The sequence below is a fragment of the Lactuca serriola genome, chromosome 4 (assembly GCF_051521515.1).
Source record: "Lactuca serriola cultivar US96UC23 chromosome 4, Lser_US96UC23_V15, whole genome shotgun sequence".
In the NCBI taxonomy this organism is placed as follows: Eukaryota; Viridiplantae; Streptophyta; class Magnoliopsida; order Asterales; family Asteraceae; genus Lactuca; species Lactuca serriola.
Genome location: NC_136411.1, coordinates 141,483,001 through 141,501,411, shown reverse-complemented (window position 1 = coordinate 141,501,411; position 18,411 = coordinate 141,483,001).

The following is an 18,411-nucleotide window of genomic DNA, read 5'->3' as shown; positions in this document are numbered from 1 at the left end:
TACATCAATAACCAAAACTTCAGCACCTACATTATCTAAACCATCCTCAACACCAACCTCCACTACCACATCATCAACACCTATATCTACAACCAAAACCTTAAAACCCACATCTACACTACCATCCTCCACAACTACAGTAATTACCACATCCTCCTTAAGTAAAGGAACTACCACATCCTCAACATATACATATATCTGAACACTCACCCCAGAATATACCCCATCAACAACACTTATACCAGAATCTACCCTATCACCAACACAACCAACCATGAATGGATTGGTAGTGGAAAATGTAGAAGGTTAAAACAATTCCTATGAAGATTGTGGACCAGATGGACATTTAACTGTTCATGTTTGGAAAAAACGTGAGTTACCAATCATATCTTACAATTTTTTCTATGTATAACCTTTTGGTTTACACGTACATATCAATTAAAAACTTAACCCATCACATGATTACTTGTTGGCTCATGCCCCCAGGCCCTTGTGCACGCTTTATTAGTTGGTCCTATTTACAAAGAGTAGATCCACAAGGGTATGCTTAGGGAAAAGTAACCAAAGAAATGCGCGAATTATATTGGGAGGAGTTTCAGGTAGTTAACTATATGTGATAAATTATTGTTTGGTAAATATTTACATTTAAAATTATGTTTATATTGTTCATTTGTAGAAAAAATGTTGTTGGGATGAAACAATAGACTCGCTGGTGAGGCAAGCTAGGGCAAGGAAAGCGGCACAAAGTTATGGACAATATCTCTTCAACATGCGGAACCCAAAAAGAAACAAACATGGCTTTAAACCTGCTCATATTCCATAGGAACTCTTGAACTCCTGGCAACTAAAATGGAATACAAATGAATACAAGCTAAATTCCGAGCAGAACAAGAAAAATATGCGTAATGGTGTCGCTGATGGAGTAGCAAAAACTACACATAACGCTGGATCCGCAAGTCATTTGAAGATAGCTTCTGATTTGGTAATTTTTTTTAATGGTACATCAACGTTTATATATGTGTATCTATATATTTGACATTTTATGGTATTTATGCAGAAGAGGAAATTAGGACGTGATCCACCCCGTACAGAATTGTCCATGTATGCACACACGAAGAAGCACAATAAAGTCACTTTCAGAAATGTAAAAAGATAGACAAATTCATGTAATATTCATTTCAGTGTTAAACTTTTATATTGTAGGTAGTGCGTAATATCATTCATAACTTTGATATCTTTTAACTTATATTATTTTTATTTTGTAGGCGGTCTATACAGAAAAACGGGAAGAGTTGGAACCTGAAGATGCTGAATTTTAGGAGGACAAGCTATTTTATGATGTTGTTGGTGGTCATGACAAAAAAAGAAGACTTTATGGATTAGGCTCTTTTGCAAATGCGGTTCCCAATAGGAATGGTAAAATGGATGTATCTTACATTCTGGATAAAAATGATGAAATAGAAGAAATGAGGGAGCTTGATGCTAAACAAAAAGAGCAAAACGAAGAGCTTAAGAAATGATGAAGGACCAACAAGAAGAAAACAAAGCAAGGGTCGGGCATCTTGAAAAATAACTTCAAATGGCATTGGATCTTATTAATGACTTTACAAAACAACAACACTAAGTAGGTCTTATTATTAGTGTTGACATTTATTTTAGATTAGCAACTTTCTTTTTTCCATGTAATAAATAATTATTGTATTATTTTATCATATAATGGTTTTGATTTTTTTGTTATTTTTGTTTTTCATATATTACCACAAAATAATTTGGATCTAATTTATAGATCAATTTTCCATTGGTCCATATGGAATCTCATATATAATATACCCCACAAAAATTGCTAGGGGTTCATAACCACAGAATTTGTTAGGAAGTCATCGAACGGAATTTGCTAGGGATTCATCACGCCGAAATTTGCTAGGGAATCACCACCATGGAATTTACTAGGGATTGACCACCACAAATTTAGTAGGGATTCACTACCAGACAATTTGCTAGGGATTCATCACCACAGAATTTGCTAGGGAATCATCACCATGGAATTTACTAGGGAATGACCACCACAGAATTTACTAGGGATTCACCACCACGGAATTTGCTAGCGAATCATCACAACGGATTTTTCTAGGGATTAACTACAATGGAATTTGTGATGGAATAACTACCATTGATTTTGTGATGGAATCCAACTACGGAATACCTGACGGAGTACCATCTACGACGGATGTGATTCAGTTGTTACAATTGCGAAGGAATGATTGTTTCCCTAGCGAACACTCACTATAGAGTTTTTTGAGGGGGAACTTAGTTGTCGCAAATTCCATCGCTATTCGACCTTTGCAACAGAATTTTAGCTTTTCACAACGAAATCCTTCCCTAGAAAAATCGCGTTTTTCTTGTAGTGTTTATTGTTTTGTATTTGATGTGTCATTATAAAGTTGTCATAAATGAATGTATATTGTTTCTTAGAAGATTTTATACTTTAATAAAAGTACACTTGTTATATCATTAACTCTAATGTGCGAAAATTTATTTTACATTTTTCATTACTGATTCAGTAATTGTTATAGTAAATTATTTATGAAATATTACTAATTTAATGCAAATCTAATGATCTAAATAGTGATAGATGAACAAAAGATTAAAAAAAATCCAAATAGAGGAATATTCTTAAACATACATATTATATGTACGTTATTTAATCGTTTTACATTTATATATTATTCAAAGATATAAAATAATTTGTAAGAATAATTTTAAAATGCAGTTAAAGTAACAAGGTGTGACAAACAAAAGATTAAAGGATTAACAGAAAATGATCTAAACAACCCAAGTTTGCTTCAACATGATGATCTTGAAATCCATAACAACCAACTCATTGTGCTGCACAATGAAGATATGGTTGTTCAAGTAGAAGAAGATAAAAAAAACATAGTCAATTTAATAGTTAAAAAATTGTAGAAGAGAATATGAATGGTCATTTTATGACTTTTTTTTGAAAATGTGCATATTCTATAAATGAATGCACATCTATGTTATGCATACCTAATATATTAGCACTGGATGTAATCAGATAAAGAATAAACGGAGAGTGATAACGAGAAACCTAGCATTAAAAGAAAAAACAAAGAAGCAAAAACACCAAGTAGAAAAACAAGAAGAAACTGGAACTTCGTCAACTCCTCAACATGTCAATATCAAGAATCTTAAGATCAAGTTTGATTTTAGCAAGAAAAAAAATAGTGAATGAAAAAAATCATCATCAAAGATGTAGATGAGAAAAAGGATGTTGATCTTGTATCTTTGGTGACACCATAAAAAAAAAGAGAAAAAAGAAAACATCTAAGGAAAAAACACCAGATTTAACGTCTAACGAAACACAAAAAAAAGGATAAAAAGGATATCTTAAACATGAACAAATTTTGAAAAGAGGAAAGATGAATCATCTGAAGAGAAATAAAAAAAATTCACAAATCCTAAAGTTACTAAGAAGAAATAAACGATATTGCATTCATTATATATAAGAACATCTCCATCAACAATGTTTGAAGCAATTCAAGAACTTAATGGTGATCAAAAAGTGACAACAAGAGAAATAGGTTTTGGAGGAATATTAGGTTTAAATATTGCAAGTAGTCCATCAAGATTAGGGCATTCCCTTGCGCAAAACTTGGATAACCATAACCTAATAACGAGGACATGAAGAGGTGACATGAAGAGATCATAGACATTGATTCTATTGATGTAAAGGATGAAATAAATGAGATTTCCTCTAGTTGGAAAAAGCAATTCAAACTAAGGATATGTAAAAATATTCAAAAAAAAATTCAAAGGTAACCAAAGAAGGATGAGATGTGTACAATCAGCTGTTACCAGAAAGTGTACCCTAAGATACCCAAACTGTTATTTGCTTATGATAATTATGATAGAATTGCATGCTAGTTTTTAAGCTATGTATACTCATGAATTACATGATAGAATTGGTTGATGTGTGATTCCTTATAGCCTAGGAGAATCTCTTGTAAACTAGATGAAATTGACATCATTATTGTGGTTGCTTATTGTATACATCATATGTATACATAACCAAAATTTTATAGCCTAAGAATATTTGATTTAGTCTTTTTTCATGTTCTTGTCTGATCAAGGGCTTAGGGTAGAATCAAGTATTCGATTACTTATGGGATCCAGTGTTATATATGATTAGCATGTAAGAGTGCATGCAAGGTTTGTAGAAGATTCATGAGTGAGTATTGTTCATAGTGGGCCAGCATGAGAAATGATTAACCACTCTTGAGTAGATATAGGATATATTTGTATCCTAGATGCTTGGGCCTAGTGGTCAGGAATTTTATGTAAGGATCTGCCTGATTTTATGGTGTTTTAGTGCCAGACAGTTTCACTGCTTGAACGTTGTTTGCTTTGTGCTTTGTAGGACTCATATTGATGTGATTTAACTATTAAATGAATATGTTAAGTTACATTTTTCAAAGGTTAAATAACTTTAGAATGATTAATTTGACCCTATTGCGCAACTCTCATCTAGGTCTAACAATTGTAGGGTTGGGTCTTTTAGTCAAAAGATTATATAAGCTTTGTTGCATGTAATTGCATTCATGAAGTGTTTAGCTGACATTAATAAGGGTTTTTTCAGCAGCTGATGGTAGGGTGAGGTGGGGATCCTAGGAGAGCCTAGGAAGTGCATTAGTATGAGGGTGCTATGATGTTTAGTGGTTATTGGGAGTATTATTATGAATAGGTGACTTAGAGCATTCAAGATGATTCCTAAGGAAAGTATGGATAGGTTTGGAAGGTAGTATTGGGCCCGTAATATTAGAAGCACATGATCCATACTCGAATCGAGGGAAGTCATGAGGATTCTAAGTAGCTGGTTGAGGGTAGATAGCATGGTTTGATACCATGATTTGTGGCAATGTTTTCATATCTTTCGATCTTTTGGTTATGGTTGTTCAGGAGGTGGATGGGTTTGGTGCTTGTTTTGGCCTTAGTGGCCATGTCAGGTGGGGTTGACTGGTGTGACCTAGTAAGTTAGTTGATTTTGAGGTCTCGAGGTCCTTACACAAGGTTGTGCCAGTTGATGCGTGCGACTCAAGAAATAAGTGATTGTTATGATCAGCTCGAGGATCGCAATCGAAGGCCGAGTGATTGCTAGATGTGTTGGACTGTCACTATCTACCGTTGGGGATATGTTCTTCCAGCTTTCCGCATTCGGAGGAGAGAAAGCAGACATGTGATTTTCATAGTGGGGATGTAGACCCAACATGGGGCTAGATGGCTACGATTTTGGCAGCAGTACGATAATGTGGAATGGAGAAGAAGATTCATATGGTATGGCTTCCTTGAGATGAGATCAATGGTCTTTTTGCTTTGGATATAGGCAGGTAAGGTACTAGTTGATGGTTCCATGTGATCAGGTAAGTAAATCGGGAGCGACAACTTTTTTTTGTCTCTAATGTATCTTGACTACGGGAATGATGCCTTTTTTATTTATGAATGATTCTCACGATGAATTGATGGTTGGGGGATTCGCATGCGAAGAGTGTAGTAGTCCATTCATTTCTAGATAGGAAGTTGGAGTCATGAATGGATTGTCAAATTATTGCTTATGCATCTACATAGGATTCTTGATGTTAGAGACAGACAAGATTAGGGAGTTCCCATGGTTTCCATTTGAGATTCAAAATCTCTTTGACTCTGCTTAATATTTATATGGTAGATAAACTTGCGTTGTGTTATACATTCTAATGGGTGAAGGATATTATTTATCTAGGTAAGTCGGATTGAGTGTTTGGTCCGTTTGCAACGTCAGTTGGTGCTACATTCAACTCTATCTAAGGGACAGTTGGATAATCTTCTTGGAGGATCATCGATTTGTCAAGTTTTGGTTTTAGAATAATGGGTTATAGGTATTTGTGTTTCGGGTATGCAAAACTTTGGTTCAGGATTTAATCAAAACGGGGGTACGGAACAAGCTTCCATCAGATGTATGTGTTCATGAATACAAAAGTCATCTTTGCAGCAAAAATCTATTGGCAAAGGAGCTCGTTCCTGCTAATGGTTTATTTCCAAACATTTAGGAATATGTCAAGAGGGGTTGGGTCACTCAGTTTGAGTATCAATTGTTAAGGGATTTGTGAGCTTATTGTATATATTAATATCTATAGTGTAGGATGGGTAGTTGTTGGTCGGTCAATCAAGCTCAGAGTTTCACATGTTTAGTCCCTCATGGGCTCTTTTTAGTAGTGTATTAAATCAATGGATTAGTTATCAATGCACTCTCGATCATTGGTATTTTTATTCATCGTTAATAGCAAAGGTTCTTCAGATGTTTTAAGCTATATCATCAGGAGTTCAATGGATACGTCGACATATCGTGAAGGTCTGTACAAGGTACAGTTTGGTTCCTGGGTATGGGTACACTCAATCATTGATTGTGAAATTGTTCATAGTAGAATCTAGTTTGGAAAATGTCCTTGGTTATCGGAAGTTCGGATGTTGGGGAGTGTTGTTTAGTTTTTTAGGGTGTGGATTTGGATCTGTGCATAATCAAGTTTTGACATGTCGCATCGGCAGGGTTACTATCTGGATTGACACGACCAGGGTTTTGACAACATTTCTGAATAATTTTGGAAGTTTTATCGACCTGAGTTATGTATTGGTAGGATCTAATTCGTTTTATTCAAGGTGTGGGATCTCTATTTCAACCATTAATGAGAATCATCTGTTAGCGGTTAAATTTTGTCGTTTTAGTTAGATCTAAAGGCACCAAACCCTTTGGGTAAGGTTGTGAGGAAGGAGGAATGCATTTTGTCTAGTGTTGGTTATACGATTCCCTTGGGGATATAAGTGGGTTGAGTAAGAAAACATAAGAACACTTGGATTTTGTGTCGAGAGGGATATTGATGGGTTCCTGTAAGTCGATGGGTTGATGGTTGAGTATCTTTAGGCCCCTGTAGGGCTGGTCGTGAGTCTTCAAGACAGTGACGGGATAACAGAAAGATCGGTGTGATAGCGTGAGCTGATCATCCTAGTGGATAGATGGTGCCATGATGTATTGTGAACCAATGGTGGCATGACTCATATGGGCGGGACCCAGTGGTTATTTGATTGAGACTATTAGGTCTTGGATCATTAGTCTTATTGGAATGGTTAGATACTAGTGTGTTGCTTTTGAGAGTTGAAAGACTCAGTGATCAACTGGATTGGATCATATGGGTAGTTAGAGGTTGTTAGAAGTAATAGTTGTGCATCAAAATTCTGTTGAGGAGTGTTTGCATTATGAACCATGTTTTCTTGCACGTTATTTATCGGGAGTTTAGTTACCAATATTGAGTATCAGATATGGAATCTCAAGCCATGATGTTCACTGTGAATGTATCAAGTGATTTTTTAGGTGGAGGTACACCTGAGCTGATACGGGATTCGGATACAACAAGAGAATTCTTGGATTTACCATCCTAGTTTTCGTCAGATCAGTGGTTTGGTGACGAGTTTTCTGGAGGTCAAGTGCATATTTATGGTTTTTGGGCACAATGTTCGGATTAGGATTGGAGTGAAATTCACGATTGGTTTATTTTGAGTATTCCTTCTACATGGTTGAGTCGTGTTCCTAGTAACAGACTAAGGGCAGGTACGATGAATGAATGATCAATAGTTCTAGGGAATAATTTATGGGGCTTATATTGATGGGTCCCAGTTTTCAAGAAGTTTCATGCTTTAAGTGGTTGTCACTGTGAGTTGAGGTCTTCCGGTTGGGAAGAGTGGGTTAGTTGTTTCAGTGCTCAGGCAGAGCAGTAGATTTTCTTTCAATGGCTAAGGGCAGAGTGTTAAGACTCATTATAATATGGGCTTTGGATGGTAGGGTTGGGAGGCAGTCGTTGGTATGGGATGAATCTTCAGTCTTAATCGGAATTCAGGAAGTTCAAGCAGAATCCACTAGGATGGCGGAAGAAGTAGTAATGAATAATTTTGAGGACAAAATCTAATTTAAGTGAGGGAGAGTTGTAACACCCTGATTTGGGACGTTTCTTTATTCTTGGATTATGGACCATAATTCGACCATGTAAGGCCTTGGAATTCAAGGGAATAGATTTTAGACTCTTTTGACGGTGTATGTTGTTGGATGAGTGATTTAAACTGTAACAACCCGTTATTTTTCAAGTCAAACCTTTTAAATAAAATTCGAGTTTTGTAGATTTTGTTAAGTTCATAAGGGTTAGAACATGACTTAAATTATATAAATGATGTTTTTATATAAGTATTTGGAATAAAATACACCTAGAAATTGAAATTTTGCCCTTTGGAACCGAGAACCCTCGCACCGAAAACCCTTTTCGGTTGAGAACCCTCGGACCACAAACCCTTTTCGGCCGAAAACTCATTTCTGACCGAGAACCCTCTCGGTATATATATTTTCACTCGAAAACTTGTGTCATTTCTCACTTTTCCAACCAAAAACACACTCATTTTACTCTCAAGCATCATACAAGAACCTTCAAACCTTCAAGAACAATCCTTCAAATCTTCATAATTTTCACCAAGAACACCAAGAACAATCTTCAAATCATCAAGCTGACCGAAAACACAATGGACTAAGAACATGTTCCCGACCGAAAACACCATAAGACCAAGAACCTGGTTCTCGGTTGAGGTTTTAAGACCGAAATCAAGGATTTCGGTGAAGGCTAAAACGAAAACCTTTCTCAACACATCAAATAGTTCTCGGTAACTATTGTAAAAAATTCCTTACATAAATTAAGTGTTCTCTAACACATTAATTAATTATTTCGCTAATTTAAATATGATTATGTGTTTAAATATTATTAGGATACCGATATTTCCATGTACGCTAGCCCGATGATCATCTCTATAGTTCCATTATCTAGACTTAAACACACTAGAGGTGAGTTCATACCCCTACGTTTTCACAATTTTCAATGATTTAGGGGTGAATGCAAGTTAAACACAAGGACTTTTGTGTTAACATTTAAACAATTTCAAACCATTTTTAACAATTGCAATTGTTCCAACCTGATTTATCGCTGCATTTACCAAAAATATATTTTTGTATATTTTTAACCCTATTGTAGCATCTCGAGCAAAAAGGGCATTTTTCATAAATCTCTTACTACCGTTTTATACACACTATTAAATTGCAAATGTTTCATTTCATCATAGGGTATACATGTAAACTATAGTTGGTATAGTTTATGAATCACTACACTATTTTGCTAAGTTCAATAAACAATACAAGAACATACATTCAAACTATAATATGTATAGTTTGGGAAGCACTACATTATTTTACATGCTCAAACAACACTATACATAAAAAGTATACAAACTATAATAGGTATACTTTATGGAACAATACTCTATTACAATAATTCAAGGATACACTACTAAATAATTATTTAAGTATAATTATTTACGTTACAAAGTACACTACTACAAGGTACATACAGTCTCAAGTACAAGAGAACACTACTACACTACACGTATAGTTAATACAGGGTTGTGAGGCATTACTTCGGGGTACCCGTCAGAGTAAAGTACTAACTCCTATAAATTATAACCAGAGTCTCCTGGAGGGAGAGGATGGATTTTTGTATAGATCTATATGGGACTGACATTCCCGCACCTGAGTTGCTTGCATCAGCTAGGTCGAAAGGCCTGGGGTGACAAATGTCATAACATTCTGACGTCTGAAGAACGTCGTAGAGGCGACTAGTCAAATCAAGTATGGTTCTATGAAACTCACAATAGTATCAACTCAAACATTAGTTTACGGGATTAATACTACTTCAAAGGTTTTATTTTGAAGTAATAAAACTACAGTACACTATGTTACACTGGAGCTGGTGGATTCTAGGCTCTCATGCAAATGGTTTTATTTTAAATAATGAAACTATAGTACACTAATTTACACTACAGTTGGTGGATTCCAGACACTTATACAATAAGGTTTTCATATAAACACTACTACGAGCATTACTACAGACACTACAACAGTACACTACTTTTCTAGTACAGAGTATATTAGTACAATGTACAATTTCAAGAAACATTCATGACATAGTTTTATTTATTAATAAGACTACAACTCAGTATTTCAGACTACAGTTCACTATTTCAGAATACAGTAACTACATACATTTTTGGTCTTAAGGCTTAAGACTACATTTTATTTACTAAAGAAAATATTGGATTTTTTGAAAGTACACTATATCATTTTCAAAGAACCAGAACAAGTTTTCCATCTCAAAAACATGCTTATGAACTCAACAACTTAAATGTTGATACACTTTCAAAACCATTTGTATTCTCAGGGAACAGGTAGACAGGTACACCCGCAGGTTTTGAGAAGAAGGAGCTTGTAGAGTCGCGTCTTTTATACTTTTGTTATACATTTTGATGTCATACAATCTATGTATTGAACATATGTAAATATTATATTTTATCAATGTAAAGGTTGTGTTTGCTTTGATTACTATTATGAAATTGTTATGATACTATACATGACGTCCTGCGCCCCGAACATTTCTGCCGTTCCAGTTTGGGGGTGTGACAGATTGGTATCAGAGCATTGTTTATAGTGAACTATGTATATCCAACCTTACAAGATATACAATTATAAACACAATGGGGCCGGAGTGCTCTAACTAAAAGTATACTTTTAAAATTTAAATATTTTATAAGAAGTATACAAACATACATACATATCGGAAACAGTATCACAATAAGAACTACACATAAGTATTTAGATGTTTGTCACTACCGTTAAATCTAGACAATTATTTAATCATTTATGGGATAAATATAGCCTGATAAACTATATATATTGGAGATACGGCCAACATGTGTTTAGGAGAGATAGTGGTGTTGTAGCAAGTCTAAAACTTACCAACACTATATGCAAAGGAAACTCTAGAACTAAACATAAAGTTAAAATACTATAAGTGTATTTTATTGCACTATAACACTATACATATTTGTTACAAGTATTACTAATCCTTACAATTGAATTTGTGATTGTCTACTTATTTTAGTAAACCTCTATTGTAAATCATTGATAGAACACTATAAAACCTCCAACACATCTTCAATCAGAAAGAACTTAACATTAGACAACGGCGATGGGTAGAACTACTCAATGATTATGAATGCGAAATTCACTATCATCCCGACAAAGCCAATGTAGTAGCAGATGCCCTTAGTCGAAAGGAGTACTTAGGTCGTAGAGTGAAGGAACTAACAATGACAATCCATTCACATCTGTCCACACAGATCAAAGAGGCTCAGTTCGAAGCCTTGAAGCCATAAAATGTGGTAGATAAATCCTTAAGAGGAATGGAGAATAACTTAGAAATCAAGGGTGATGGAGTTCGTTACTTCATTAATCGGATCTGGACACTGAAGTTTGGTGGCTATAGAGATGTTGTCATGAATGAAGCCCACAAGACTTGATATTCCGTTCATCCAGGTTCATATAAGATGTATCTGGATCTCAAGAAACTCTATTGGTGGCCAAACATGAAAGCAGAGATTGCTACATACGTGGGCAAGTGCCTAACATGTGCCAAAATCAAGGTAGAGTATCAAAATACCTCAGGTTTACTTCAACATCTAGAGATACATGAGTGGAAGTGGGAGCGGATTACAATGGATTTCATAACCAAGTTACCCAAGACCCCGGGTGGTCATGACACCATTTGGGCAATCGTCGACAGATTAACCAAATCCACTCACTTCCTACCAATAATGGAAATCGACCAGAACATGCATCAGAGAGATAGTATGACTGCATGGTGTGCCATGTCTATTATCTCGGATAGAGACAGTAGATTCACCTCGTGATTCTGGCAATCGTTATAGAAATCTCTAGGAACTAGGCTGGACATGAGTACAGCCTACCATCCACAAACCGATAGGTAGAGTGAGAGAACCATTCAAACACTAGAAGACATGCTGAGAGCCTGTGTGATCGACTTTGGTACAACATGGGATATCCATTTTCCACTTGTCGAGTTTTCATACAACAATAGCTACCACTCTAGCATCAAGGTTGCCCCGTTCGAAGCCCTCTACGGTCGTAAGTGCGGATCCCCTCTATGTTGGGCTGAAGTAGGTGACACACAACTAGCTAAAGGGCAAGTCCGTGATAGCACACTCACTGGCCCGGAGATCATTCGAGAAACCACAGAAAAGATCGTCTGAATCAGAGAACGACTGAAAGCCTATAGAGATGGACAAAAGAGTTACGCAGACAAGAGACGAAAACCCTTGGAGTTCCAAGTGAGTGACCACGTTCTGTTGAGGGTCTCACCTTGGAAGGGCATGATACGCTTCAAAAAGCATGGAAAACTAAATCCAAGGTACATCTAGCCATTCGAGATTCTTGCTAGAATCGGCCAGTAGCTTACAAACTCTGTCTACCACAAAAACTTAACAACATACACCTTGTATTCAACGTATCAAACCTAAAGAAATGTCAATCTGACATGACTCTTGTGATTCCACTCAATGAAATCGAGACAAACGAGAGTCTTAACTTTGTGGAAGAACTAGTAGAAATCATGGATAGGGAAGTCAAATGAACGAAACAAAGTTGCATACCAATAGTGAATTTTTGCTGGAATCCTAAACGGGGGCCAAAATTCACTTGGGAGCGAGAAGATCAGATGCAAAAAAAGTATCGGCATCTTTTTCCCTAGTCAATGATGTATTCACTACAGAAAGAATTTAGGGACGAAATTCCCTTTAACGGGGCGATAATGTAACAACCCGTTATTTTTCAAGTCAAACCTGTTAAATAAAATTCGAGCTTTGTAGATTTCGTTAAGTTCATAAGGGTTAGAACATGATTTCAATTATATAAATGATGTTTTTATATAACTATTTGGAATAAAATACACCTAAAAATCAAAATTTTGCCCTTTGGAACCGAGAACCCTCGCACCGAAAACCCTTTTCGGCCGAGAAACCTTAGACCACAAACCCTTTTCGGCCGAAAACTCATTTCCGACCGAGAACCCTCTCGGTATATACATTTTCCCCAGAAAACGTGTGTCATTTCTCACTTTTCCAACCAAAAACACACTCATTTTACTCTCAAGCATCATACAAGAACCTTCAAACCTTCAAGAACAATCCTTCAAATCTTCATAATTTTCAGCAAGAACACCAAGAACACAAAGAACAATCTTCAAATCTTCAAGCTGACTGAAAACACACTGGACCGAGAACCTGTTCCCGACCGAAAACACCATAAGACCGAGGACATGGTTCTCGGTTGAGGTTTTAAGACCGAAATCAAGGATTTCGGTGAAGGATAGACCGAAAACCTTTCTCAACACATCAAACAATTTTCGTTACCTGTTGTAATAAATTCCTTAGATAAATTAATTGTTGTCTAACACTTTAATTAATTATTCTGCTAATTTAAATACGATTATGTGTTTAAATATTATTAGGATACCGATATTTCCACGTACGCTAGCCCGAGGATCATCTCTATAGTTCAGCTACCCAAACTCAAACACACTAGAGGTGAGTTCATACCCCTATGTTTTCACAATTTTCAACGCTTTAGGGGGTAATGGAAGTTAAACATAAGGTCTTATGTGTTAACATTCAAACCATTTCAAAAATTTGCAATTGTTCCAACCTAATTTATCGCTGCATTTAGCAAAAATATCTTTTTTATATATTTTTAACCCTTTTGTAGCATATCGATCAAAAAGGTTTTTTTCATAAATCTCTTGCTACCGCTTTATACACACTATTAAATTGCAAATGCTTCATTTCATTACAGGGTATACATTTAAACTATAGTTGGTATAGTTTATGAATCACTACACTATTTTTCTAAGTTCAATAAACAATACAAGAACATACATTCAAACTATAATAGATATAGTTTGGGAAGCACTAGACTATTTTACATGCTTAAAGAGCACTATACAGAAAAGTATATAAACTATAATAGGTATAGTTTGTGGAACACTACTCTATTACACTAATTCAAGGATACACTACAAAATAATTATTTAAGTATAATTATTTACAATCCAAAGTACACTACTACAAGGTAATACATACAGTTTCAAGTACAAGAGAACACTACTACACTACACGTAAACTAGTTAATACATGGTTGTGAGGCACTACTTCGGGGTACCCATCAGGGTACAGTACTAAGTACTATAAATTATAACTAGAGTCTCCTGGAGGGAGAGCATGAATTTATGTATAGATCTATACGAGACTAACAATCCCGCACCTAAGCTGCTTGTAACAGCTAGGCCGACAGGCCTGGGGTGACAAATGTCATAACATTTCGACACCTGAAGAACCTCGTAGAGGACACTAGTCATATCAAGTATGGTTATATGAAACTCACAATAGTATCAACTAAAACATTAGTTTACGGGATTAACATTACTTCAAAGGTTTTATTTTAAGTAACAAACAACGATACACTATTTTACACTATAGTTGGTGGATTCCAGGATCTCATAAAAATGGTTTTATTTTAAATAATGAAACTATAGTACACTATTTTACACTACAGCTGGTGGATTCCAGACACTAATACAATAAGTTTTTCATACAAACACTACCACGAGCACTACTATAGTACACTACTTTTCTAGTACAGAGTATACTAGTACAACTTACAATTTCATGAAACATTCATGACATAGTTTTATTTTTTAATAAGTCTACAACTCACTATTTCAGACTACAGTTCTCTATTTCAGAATACAGTAACTACATACATTTTTGGTCTTAAGGCTTAAGACTACATTTCATTTACTAAAGAGAATATTGGATTTTCTGGAAGTACACTATAACATTTTCAAAGAACAGGAACAAGTTTTCCTTCTCAAAAACATGCTTATGAACTCACCAACTTAAATGTTGATACACTTTAACCACTTGTATTCTCAGGGAACCGGTAGACAGTTACACCCGTAGGTTTTGAGAAGACGGAGCTTGTAGAGTCACTTTTATAATTTTGTTATACATTTTGATGTCATACAATCTATGTATTGAGCAGATGTAAATACTATATTTTATAAATGTAATGGTTGTGTTTACTTTGATTACAATTATGCAATTGTTGTTATACTATCCATGACGTCTTCCGACCCCGAACGTTTCCGCCGTTCCGGTTTGGGGGTGTGGCATAACCTTGGATTGTTCGATGGAAGTTGAGGGATAAAATGGGAAGGGTTATGTTTCAGGCTTCTTACATAAATTAAGGCTTTTATTTTCAGATGTTCTTAGTCATACATATCAAGCTAGAATTGTAGAGCTTGTCGATACCTTTTCGTGGATATAAAGATCATCAAAATCGGAGTTGGAGCGAAGAAGTTATTATTGTTTGAAGTTAAGCTCGAGAGTCTGGCAGTATGATGGGCATAGACCAGGAGTACGTTGGGCGTACTAGATTGAGGAAGTTATGTTTTTAGGGCGTTACACTGGGCGTAACTTTCGATATGTTAGACGTATCGTCACTATATAAAAACCCTATTTTTGTGGTTTGATCCCTATTTAAGGACTCTAACCCCTTGGGGTCCTTCCTAACATCAACCTCCACCCTCTTGAGCGTCCAACTTGAGGTCCTAGACCCCTAGAATAAATCTTGAGCCTTTTTATGTGTTTTGAGTGCATTTTGGATGGAGGAGAAGTCAAGCTTGTTGATTCTTGAAGCTCAAGCTTGTGGATCTGGAGCCTACGTTGCTTTTCTCAACTCCAGAAGGTATAAATCTTGAATCTCTATGATGCATTAGGTAGATCTAGCTACTTTTCATTCATATCAACTTTTTCGTCACTTTAGTGTATAAAGTTTAGATCTTGAAAGTTTGTGACCTTGCTATGGATAAAGTTGAAAACTCTATCCATCTAAATATTATATTGATTCAGATCTGAAGATTGCAGACTTGGACTTAATGTATTAAGTTGAGAAATATGCATTTTTTGGTCCCTTTGAGACTGAAAGACTAGATCTTGGTTGTTTGGACCATCCTCACGGATAAAGTTGAAAACTTTATCTGTTATGGAGATATTAGGAACCATAAAATGTGATCTTGGTCCTTTTATCCCTTCCATGCAAGATTTATGTTGTCTTAATGGATTCTATAAGTTAGGGTTTTAGCTTTTGGACCTTGTTTAGCCATGGAAAGTCATAAAGGTGGAAACTTTATGACTTGGAATGATGTTTTGAGTTTGGCTCTAATTTTAGATGGAAAACCCTTAAGGAACAAGAACTTAATGTGAAAGAATGGGTCCCATCGCCGTACACTGGGTGTACCAACTGGTACGGTGCGCGCACGTGGTTAGTGTCCCGTATTCTTTGTTGAAATATCGATTACGCTCAGCGTAATGGCTGAGCACGTTGGGCATACTCAGTTAACCTTGACTTTCTTTGATTTCTGACTTGGTGAGTTTGACCTAGGGGCATTTTGAGTGGTAGACTGAGTTTAAGCCACTGTTATTTGTATAGGTGACCGGTAGAGGCAGCATTTGGAGTAATCTTCTTTTCTGCTATCTGTTTGGGCTGTTAGGTGAGTTTTCTTCACTGTACTTGTGGGTCGAAGTCACCAATGTCAGTCCAATAGATTGTGTTTTCTGGTTTTTAATGTTGTTATATTATAGTGAGTTGTTAAGATACGCATGATTATCTAGTTGCTATTATGTGTTTATTTGTTTCACATGTTGTCATAGTGTGGTTGGGTTGAGACTGTATTGCTTTGTGCTACCAGTCAACACACTCGGGCAATCCAACCGAAAAGTTGTGGGCTAGAAGGGGGCAATCCAAACGTGAGGTTTTGGGCCCGGGCAATCCAACCGGAAGGTTGTGGGTCGGGGGTAATTCAACCGGGAGGTTGTGGACCCAATATGTATTATTCGTATATGTTTTGTTGTGTGGTGTTTGGTGGGAACTCACTAAACGTTGGGTTATAGTTTAAGTTTTATGTTTCAGGTACTTCAGATTATCCGGAGAAAGCAAAAAAGTAATTGTACACATTCTTCCGATTTTATGATATTTTATTTTGGGATACTCTTATTCTTGATTAATATTTTTGACAACTATGTTTTATAAACAAATATGGTTTTTATTGGATTTTTAAAATGAAAATTTTACCTTGAATTTTGGTATGTTACATGACACCAATTTGTTAGGCTTGTTATGTACACCTAAACAGATAATAAAGTTCACTACTTGGATGCACTTAAGGATATCATAAGGAAGGATAATCGAATGCATACAAACGCGGCCTAAATGACAATGTCTCTCTATGCAAGACACATACTAGTCAAATAATAATAATAATAATAATAATAATAATAATAATAATAATAATAAATGTTGGGGGGGGGGGGTATTTTTTACACTAAAAGCAAAATATAAATCAATAAATGTGCACAAATATAAAATTAAGATAAACTTAATGAAATTAGAATTTTCAATTATGATGCATTATGCAACTAATATATATATATATATATATATATATATATATATATATATATATATATAAAAGGCACATACTAGTCAAATAATAATGATAATAATAATAATAATAATAAATGTTGGGGGGGGGGGGGGGGGGGGGGGGGGGAATTTTTTTACACTAAAAGTAAAATATAAATCAATAAATATGTGCACAAATATAAAATTAAGATAAACTTAATGAAAGAATTTTCAATTATGATGCATGATGCAACTAATATATATATATATATATATATATATATATATATATATATATATATATATATATATATATATATATATATATATATATATATATATATATATATATATATTATTTTTTTTTAAACGGTCTATCTAATTACAGATCGAAAGATGAGTGATAGGTGTATGTTCAATTCTACCCCAACAAAATCTACTGGAATGCTACTCATATGCTCTTCTTTCAAATCACTATATTTTATACATTGTAAATTAATGCTAATATAATTGGTTTACAAAAAGTTAAATTTACATCATTATGTTCGATAGATTCATGATGTATTTGGTATAAGCATAGACGATAATCTTCATATTAATAATTATTAATTAATCAATGAATTAGTAATTGTCAATGATTCAAGGTTATAGTTGATCCACAAGTATGTATATGATAAATAATGTTCTTTTATCTTTATTTTAGAAAAAATTGTTTTATGTTATCTATTAGACATTTACGGTCATTTATTTTGTAGAGTTTTTGTTTGTTTCTTTTTTCTTTAAAAAAAATGTCGTTGTCTTCAAGAATGATATAGAAGTTTTTAAGAAAAAACCAATTTTCTTTATCTCACATTTTATTTATAATTGCATAATCTAATAAAACATCATTTAGTAGTTACTTTGAT